The sequence below is a fragment of the Pinus tabuliformis genome, chromosome 2_1 (assembly GCF_031772625.1).
Source record: "Pinus tabuliformis cultivar Carrire ecotype Pingquan chromosome 2_1, CPIR1, whole genome shotgun sequence".
In the NCBI taxonomy this organism is placed as follows: Eukaryota; Viridiplantae; Streptophyta; class Pinopsida; order Pinales; family Pinaceae; genus Pinus; species Pinus tabuliformis.
Window position 1 is genome coordinate 220,045,814 of NC_142299.1, and position 10,076 is coordinate 220,055,889.

Genomic DNA, 10,076 nt, shown 5'->3' on the forward strand with positions numbered 1-10,076 from the left:
TTCTGTCTCTATTTTTGTGTTTAGGAGGGTGAGTTTGAGTATTCCTATAAGAGTGAGAGGAGGGTCACCAAGTCAAGTCGAGGGGACCATTTCGCATGCTAATTGCTCTCAGGTGGTGTGTGACTGGTCTTGTGTTGGCCCTTGGCCTCAGTCATTTCATAGTGTTTAAGGGTTGGAAGTTGATCCAGGTGGCTCCAGAGACACACACAGGACAAAGAGGACTCAAGGAAGCTCAAAAATCAAAGTGTTCAGAATGATGGTGACCCAGGGCCAGAGCGTATATCTCGTCGTCCTGATCATGGAGGTGCAAGCGGTTCGTCAATCCGAGTCCAAATGAGAAAGTTAGAAGCAGTCAAAGTTGGGTTGACTTTTTGATCATTGCGCAGAATTAAGGAGGCCACAAATTGGACTTTTTCCAGCCACCGGATTCCGGCCAACATGGGCCAAATTCTGGGTGAAATTGTGGGGTCGTTAAATTGTCTCCTATGGCTAAAAATTCGAATTTCAAAAAATGTGCATTTGTTATTAAAAACAATATATATATATATATATATATATATATATATAAGGGGAGGTAGTGATCCACCACCCCCACCACTCCACACCTCCCTCAACCATCGTAACTAATCATGTATATATGGTGGGGTGGGCAGCCATGACCCCGCCACCCCATAACCCTCATAATGGAACACTCCACGGGACCATTGAATAACGTAACCGCAACGGAGTTGGGTAGGGCCGACCCTTGGGGCACGGACCCGATCCCGAAACATGCGCCAACCACCGCCTAAAGGAAAGTGACGGAGCCGACGAAGGTGGGGTGGGCGTGCCGCCCAAGGTGGGCCAGCACGACCCTTGTTCAGAATTAAAATGATGAGGTATAAAAGAAGGAGGAGACGATTTTGACCGCCCAACCTCCTCCATATTTATCAGATCTTCCACCAACACACCACAACTAACTTATTGAGAAATCCGCCTGGATTTAATATAAACACTCATTTGCATAGTGCGTGGAGACAAATGGAGGAACTAGGAGCGGGCACAAATTTCGAGACAACGTTTTACAAGAGGGGTGAAATTTCACTTTGTCAAAATTTGACAAATTTTATATGGTTTCAACACTTCTTGATGCCACGAACGTAATGGTGATGTCCATATCTCCATCATAGTTCTACATTTTTCGGCCATTTTCAGTATGAGGGTGGAACCATGATTGCTGCAAAACAAGGAGCGGAACCATGATCCTTGCAATTTTCCTAAGGAGGTAATTTTTCTCCATGTCAGAATATAGTCAAGTTTATAGTCGTTTTTCATGGTTTTCCATAGGGATCAAAATGGCGAAGTCAGATTCGCCTTTGGAGTTACAGATTTCCAGTCCCCCCATGGAGCAAAATCTTTGAGGAATCTAAGGGGAATCTAAAAGATTCATTGAGCCCCAGATTCTCAACTTCTCAGAATTCAGATTTTGGACAGTCGATTTTGCACTATTCGACGTCATAAATCTGATGGTGCATTCAGATTTCTCATTCTCTCATTCTATTCTTCAACCACTTTTCTAAGTGGGATGCAGGTGTCAGCATTCATGTGCGAGCAGCCATTTCCATGCGATTCGATGCCGTGAGATTGATGGCACGAACAGCTTCAGCAGTTTGACATCTGCTTCTTTAGATGGCCTTGGTTGTGAGGTATATGCAATGTTCATGTACTTATTTTGCTATGCATTGTGCTGCACAGGTCCTTGCTTGATGTTTGATGTGGGATCCTGTTTCTTACTCATTTTCATGATTCCTGCTTGATGTGACGCGGAATCGTCTATGTGATGTACTTGTTGTCATGATTCATCATGTTGTGTTTTGAGATCCCTTTGTTGTATGTTGATGGGATACTCATGTTGTCGTCATGCATGTTTGCTTTGAGATCCCTTTTATGCCATGTTGGCGAGATGCTCATCATGCATGAGTTTTGTGTCATACTGATAGGAGTCTTTTGATTGAGAGTTCCTGTAGTGGAACATCTTCTGGAGCCACTCTTGTATGAGGGCATTTTTCCTTGTATGATATCGACATCACCTCTTATGTACATCGTCACTATTGACAGCACTTAATGCAGCGGCCTACACCATCTTGACACCGAGGCCTAGAGACGTAGTCCCTCCTGGACGAACTCCATTATCAACACTTATGTTTTTATGTTGCTGATGATTAAAATGTTCCTCTTCTTTACAGTTTGCACATGTATTCATTTATGTTCTTTTAAAAATGCAGTTTAACACATCACGAAAGTAAAGGTCTTGTAAGGGTCCTTTGTCACACTTGAACCTGGATCAAGTGGTATCAGAGCCGTCTTTGCGTTGATATGAATTGCAGCGTGAACAATGGAACGTGCAGCAACAGAGGATGAAAAATCGATGTACGAGACCATGCTCAACATTTCCAAGAGAGTGGAAATAATGTATGAAACTCTACAGAAAGAGACAGAGGAAAAGGAGCGATTGCAGCTTCAGTTGCAAGCCATGGAAGAGGCCCTCGAAGAACTGAAGCACAACAACCAAAATATTCAAACAGAGAACGCGGAATTGAAGGTGTGTCTACGTGAAGAGAAAGAGAAAAAAACAAAGTTTGCTACAACAACTGCAAGCAAAGGACGAGGCCTTGGAAAAGCTACAGCGTGACCCATGCGAGGTAAAAAGTAGTTCTCCATCTTCATGTATGTATCTTGATGATGATTTCGCTGTTTTTGAAAATCATACCATAGGAATTGGCTCCAAACTATTGAAGAAAATGGGGTATGAAGGAAAGGGCTTGGGCGTTAATGGCCAAGGCATTGTCAACCCCATCAAAGTAAAGGAATTATTGCGTCGAACAGGACTTGGGTATGTCAGAAAAGAAGTTGGGGAATGCGCTGCAACAGTTAGCGAACCACCAACAACAGAGGATGAGAAGCCATCAACAGTTCTTTCCAGATCGACAGAGAAGGTAAAAGATGTTGATTTCCTTTCGATTTCATCTTCACATAGTATGAGTTTTGTTGGAGATTTGGAGATCCCAAAGGGACAAACATGAGGCTCCTTACAAGGATGAGGAACGAGGAGGAAGAAGAAGTTGGTGTTAATAACCAAGGCATAACTCAACCTTTGGAGGTTGTGCACTCATATTTGCAGGCTTGAGATACACTAAAGGAGAGTGCTCAAAGATGTCAGAGTCGTCTGGGACATCGATGAAATTGTCAAGGAAAGAGAATGATGGGAACACATCCCCATCATCCCATGGCAGTGCCCATTGTAGGGAGGGAGCTGAGGCAAGCTCTCATCACCATACTGACATCATAGACAACAAGGGAAGGTATAACCACTCCCGACATTCGAATGATCATTTCGATTGTAATCATGTTGTTAATGATGAACGTAAATCATGGAATCAAAGAACATGTACCTTTTGTGGATTACATAACCATACATTTTCTAAGTGTTGGAAAAGAATGGTTGCACACAAAAGGATGAGGCATGAAAGACCCTCTCAACAACAGGTAAAGAAATAGGTTAAGAAAATATGGAGGAAGAAGATGTATTGCAGTCATGTCGACAAAAATGGTCATCAAAGAGCCACTTGTTGAAGGCTCCATCCAGAGCAATGCCTTAAAGAAAAAGCGTCGGTGCATGAACTAGGCGAAACAATTATTTGACAAGCAAAATCGCCACAAGGAGGCGACCCATTCACATTGATAAGTGAAAAATGGTTTATAGCAGGGAAAATTTTAAGAACTGCCCTAAATTTATATGTATAATAAATGGGCGAATCCCCATGATACATAGGAAAAATGGGAGGTGATGTTATCACTAATATAATATGTATATATATATATATATATTTTTTGGAAAATCTCTCACCGGATTATATTATCTTGTAAAGTCATGGCGAATCTTTCACTGAATTATAAAATCTTGTAAGATTTTGGAAAATCTTTCATTGAATAATAAAACATTGTGAAGTCTTGGCGAATGTTTATTTAAAGTATGAAACCATATATGATAATAATAAAACATATTCATTAAACTGTAATATACTAACATACATTTTTGGAAAAAAGAAACATAATTTTCACTTCCTACAAACAATGTTGCAAGCTTTAGTGGCCATGTTTGTCATGGTAGGAGAGATTAATGTTTTCTCTACCACTTTTGTCAAGCTACCACTTTTTCCAAGCTATCAAATTTCTTTCTTATTCCATAGACTCCAACTGCGAGATAAAAAAAAAAAACACATCAAGTTTGTTTACCCCAACACGCCAACAAGTAGCAAGCCCCAACTATATAATACAATGAAGTAGTAGGTATCTCAAAGGCCTGAAGGGGATCTAATGGAAAGAAGTGACCGTTGTCATAAACCTTCCAATCAATATATAAATATATAAATGTAGATTTATTATTATTTTAATTGGAAATCTTCAATTAAATAATAAAATTTAATTACGTCTCTTCCAATCTAAATTTCTTATTAGCATAATTCACTACCTTCATACCATTTTTAACAGCGTTGTAACATGTTGATTAATTTCCTTTTTGATGCACAATCTCCGCCTTTTAGGACAATATGGTGCAGTGACCTAACCCCAACAGATCATTACGACAAACTAAGAATAGTAGATGAAAAGTTGTACAAACCAGCATATTTTTCAAACAACTAATCCAAGATCAGCACCTTAACTTTTTCATGAAGATATCATATTGAGAATGTTTGAAAAATGGTGGGAAATCTGGGCAGCGACTATCTCTATTATGCGAGGGTGATGCAGAAAGAGTTAAGATTTCATTGTTTTAATTTTTTTTTGTTAAATCAGAAAAACCAATATTAATGGAGATATCAGTATTTTTTACTAAATTTTGTAAAGTGACTAAATGTAGCTTTAACCATTCACCTTGAGATTTTTTTTACAATATAATTTCCTAAGTCTATTTAATATCTTCATTATCAATAAAACCAACCTATATCTATCTTAACTCCACATTTACCACTCTTAGAGGGATGAAATCTATTTATCCCTCCCAGCACTTGGTAGACCCGGAATTAAGATGGATCTAAGCTGATAGAATTTACCCTTTAAATAGTCTATGCTCACATGAATACCTTGGTATTACCATGGGTTATCATAAACCTGGAGCTTAAAAACTACTATTAGTAATTTATAAAAATTAATAAAATTAATAATTGATTTTTATTTTAAATCCTTTACGCAACCCTATTTTGGAGTGGCTAGGCCTACAACCTACCATAGGTCTCTGAGGTGCCCTAACAACCCTCCAAAACAATCATCCTTTACCTCTTTCTGCCCACAAATAGTCTACAAACAGTCCCTTGAAGCTTCGGCCCTCCAGAAAGAGAACTCGGCCCTCCTTCTAGCTCTTGGATCCCTGAATTAGGCCTAAATTGGCTGTCTCCTCCTTTGTTCTCCTGCTTCTCCTAATTGTGGCCCAAAACTGAGATATTCCCCTCTCTTCTACGAGCTTCTCTCTTGTGTGTGTTACACAAATAAATGACTAAATGAATGCTATCTACCTTCTATTTATACACTAAATGAAGGTCTTCGCGAATTGATGAAGAGACATGTCTCTTGGATGAATTCACTTCAAGCCTACATGACTTGACTGTCCATAATTATTTGTCAGCTTCAAAAATTCATATCTTCATTTCTAGAGCTCTGCTTTGAGTGATATTTGGAGCCTTGGAATTAGCACGTCAAGCTCTATCACCTCAAATTTTCTCATGCTCAAATTCATCACGGTTCTGGCCCAAATCTCAATGGGTACAAAACCCCATACTTGGGTTCCAAGCCCACAAGTGACCCTTGTGGTGCTTTTCTCTCCAAACCCTAAACCCTAGGGCTTGGAGTACCTCCTAATCTACACAAATAAACACTCACTCTTAGCGAGGGAGGTACTTCCAAGACTAGGAAGTAACTCATGATCATCGTCAATACTCGCAACACTTGCCCAATTCCTGGCACTCACAATCGGAACGATCCCTATATGGTGAACTACGCCCTTCTCAGAAGTGTCGCTATCACTAGAAGCATCTTGCTTCTTCTTCTTCTCCTGTATTGCTTTCCAATCTCTCCGTGATTTCTTCTTGGCAGTTGTAGGAGCACCCTTGCTCCCCACTGACCACGCGCTCTTCTTGGGATGCAAATTCTCCCTCTGAACCTACAAGCTCCCTCTCGAACTCAACTCCCTCTGAGTCTCTTGAACTTGGACTTTCTTCTCTGGAAAGTGTACCTTCTTATCAGGAACCTACGCCTTCTCCTCTAAAGCATGCACTTTCTCCTGCTTCTTTGGAACTTGCACCCGCTCCACCTTCTTCTTCCCATGATCCACATGCTTGCTCGTCAACCTATAGAGACCATCCTTTCTAACCCTAAGTAAAATCCCATCGGACTTAGAGCCTTTGGGCCTGAGTCTTGCCTTCCCATCTTGGAACAAGACCTAAAACCCCTTCCTCTCGATCATCGAGACAAAAGTCTCACTATATCTGAGTCCTGGTACAAACAATACATCTTAGGCCTGTATCACATGTCCTCTCTCCATCATGAATGGCACAACACATGATCCTCAGAACTCCAACTGACTCTTATCAACCAACACCATGTGCAACTTCGAGTCCTATTTAACTAGAGTCTCAAAAACCTCCCGTGAGCGTGTCATATGCTTCGTCACACCACTATCCACGTACCATCCATCCTCATTTATAGTACCTTGCAAGAAATGAGAAATCATAGCAAACTCATCCTCTTTTAATATCCTAGTGAGATCATCTATCTCAGCTAAAGTGGCAACATTGACAACCCACTTTCATTTCCTCTTCTCATCATATCCCTTCTTCTTCATCAGACATCTCGATGAATAATGACCCATCTTGCCATAGTTGAAACACTTGAATTTACTCAAGTCCTTCATTTGCTTACCCTTCATTCATACTGCAAGTGCCACATCATCATCGAAAGACTTCTTCTTTGGATGAAGATCCTCGTCTCGCAACTCTTCCTGAATGAAGTCATCCCACAACCTATCCTAGTCTGGTAGCTTCTCTCTAGCAACGATTCCTTTGATGAAGGGCTTCCATTCCTCAGTGAACCCTTTCAAGGAAATCCTTACCATATCTCCATTTGATATAGTCACATCGATGGTAGTAAGCTCATCTTTTACTTGAGACAATCTTGTCAGATACAAGGTCACACTTTCACCCTTTATCATCTTGGTGGACTTCAACTTATACTCCAATACCAATACCCAGTTCTCGTTCTTATTCGGGAACAAATTTTGAAGAGCCATCTGCATCTTGTATGCATTGTTCTTCATACTATTAGGGCCTCCTTCACACCATCTAGGATGATAAATCTCTCCCTCACATCCAAATCTTCAAATATTTCTAGCTCCTTAGGGTTAGTTAGCTTCTTGATCTCTTTATCAGCGAACTCCCAGATCTTGTTGACCTGTAAGACCAACTTGATCCTTTCCTTCCAAGAACTATATTTAGACAACCCCTCCAACATGTCCTCATACCGGAGACCTCCCCACAACTTCGACATTGTAGTGAGCCCTTCACTTACAATGTGACCAACTACCTCTCATGTTGTACTTCGCCGTGCACAACTTTAATTTACTTACTTTCAAAGTAGCTCATACACGCTCTGATACCATGTTGAATTTCCACAACCTTAGGCCTAGGTTAGAGTCTTAAAATCACTGACGCTACCAAACCGAGAATCTCAACCATAAACTACTTTTCACAATGGAAATATAAATAAGTAAATCACATGTACACAAGTATACACATTTTTAAATAAATATTGTAAAATAATGTACAACCCAACCTTCATTATATTAAACCAAATATGAAGAATACAACAACCTATGGTATACAAGATATAATGAGAAACGTTGTTGCATGTTTTATGTCGTATCTTTTCCTGTTGGTCGTTCCCTTCCGTACTGTAGAATTTCCCACTATAGATCACTTGATAATGCAATATACTAAAGAAAAATACTTGATCTATTTCTACTATCAAACTTTGCGGAAGCTTAATCAATTTGAGCAAGATCAATCAGAACACATATAACAGATGAAGAAGAAATCAATCACACATGAACATAGAAGAATACTCTAGGGAAAGCCTCAGCTAAAAACCTCGATCTATGTAATATCATACAAGTGGAAATATGTCCGGATTACACAAAGCTTTAGGTCACAGGCTATCCAACTCTCAGTACAATCCTACAATGCTACTCATAGACAGAATATACAACAGATATGCCTTCCCTCAGTTCTCCAGTCCTCCTATTTCCTTGCACAGTATTTCTCCTTGGTCCTCAAGCTGCCACCTGTGTGTAATAATCCCTCACAGACTACTCTGACCTTTGAAATAACTGCATAAACCTAAAGGAGATAATTCCTTCTGCATGGATGAGTTTCCAATATAGGAAAAATCCTCCAACTGATAGTACATTGTCCCTTCCTTTAATCTCAACTGGGTCTTTCTCTGAACTAACATGCATGAGTTATTTATGAGAGAATATTCAGTTATCTGGTGAACACTAGTTGCATGCATGCATGCATTAACTGACTGAACTCACAATTAGTTCCTCCAACTATTTGGAACTAATTTAACTGGACTTAACCTAGTTAACTGAGCTAACTAATTACAACTCAAATACAACTCATCCTTATCTCCTTAATTAAGGGATAACTTCCTCAATCAAATGGATAACTGTTGCATGTCTTCACAAAGAATTCATGTTTGATTTTCTCCAACTAATTAACTCAAGATGAATTAATTAGTTATTTTTCAAATAGCTAGTGAGACTAAATTCGAATTTTAATTCTCAATTTTAATTCAAGGACTAATTAAAATTGGAATATATCCTAAAATGCTATATATAGCAATGCTATTTTTAGCATTCCTTGTTGCTATTTTCCACACTGCTACCTGAAATGCTATCTATAGCAATGTTATTTATAGCATTTCTATTTTTAGCATTTCTTGTTGCTATTTTCAACACTCCCTCTCAACATGAAAGGCATTCAACTCGAACCTGATCCTGAACCTTTGGAATGTTCTACATGTAACACTTCTCTCAAGTGTTGTTGCTCCAGCAACTCCAGAAACAAAAATATCCAACCTAAATCAGATTGATGTCTCTGTCATCAAAGTCTCTGACTGCTATTGCCTCTGTCGACTGAAAACTCTACACCTCTGTGCCCTTCAATATTTGACTGCTCTAGCCTCTGTCACTTGGATCTCTGACTACATCAATCCCACTGATTCCTCCCACTGCATCCGTGCTGCTACTGGTCCTATCTCCCAGCACTGCATCCGCACTGCACCTCCTCTCATCATGTTGCATCGTGCTACCCACTACTACACTGCAACTTAGTTACTGAGAAGTAAATAATTGATCTCCCAACTAGCCTCGCAGTTGGGCTAGAAACACCCTCTGATGCTGAAGCTCCCTCTGTCACTGACAAGTTCTTCCTCTTTGACCTCTGCGCTGCTACAACAACTCCCTACATCTCGCACCATTGCACACCTCTCTTTGCCATCCTGCACTGCTGCAACACTCCTGTGCCTCTCGCATTGTTGTAGCTTGCTAGCTCTGCACTGTCTTGGGACTCCTGCACTGTAGCTCTCTCTGCATCCGTCTCTACCCACTCATCCAGTCCTGCTACTCCTCTTAGGGTATCCTGTAGCAAGGTCTAATCAAAGAGGTTGTGTACCTGAAGGATCCTACCCCTATTTCAACCTTCTTAGGGCTATCACTTCACATCGCCCCACCTCACACCTGGAGGTATGGATGCATGTGATCCCTCTGCCCACTTGGCTCAAAATTCCCCCCTACTGGAGGTCTCTGCATGAGTGGATGCCTCCACTCGGTCTCCTCTCTGCTTCTTTAGTTGTGGCTACTCCACAACCTCCTGAAGTTGCTTCACCAATTGTGGCTCCTCCACAATTGTCTGAGACTTCTTTTGGTGTCGCATGTTGAGAGGTAATGTACTCTCCCTCTCAACCACCAAGTCTCTAACATTTTC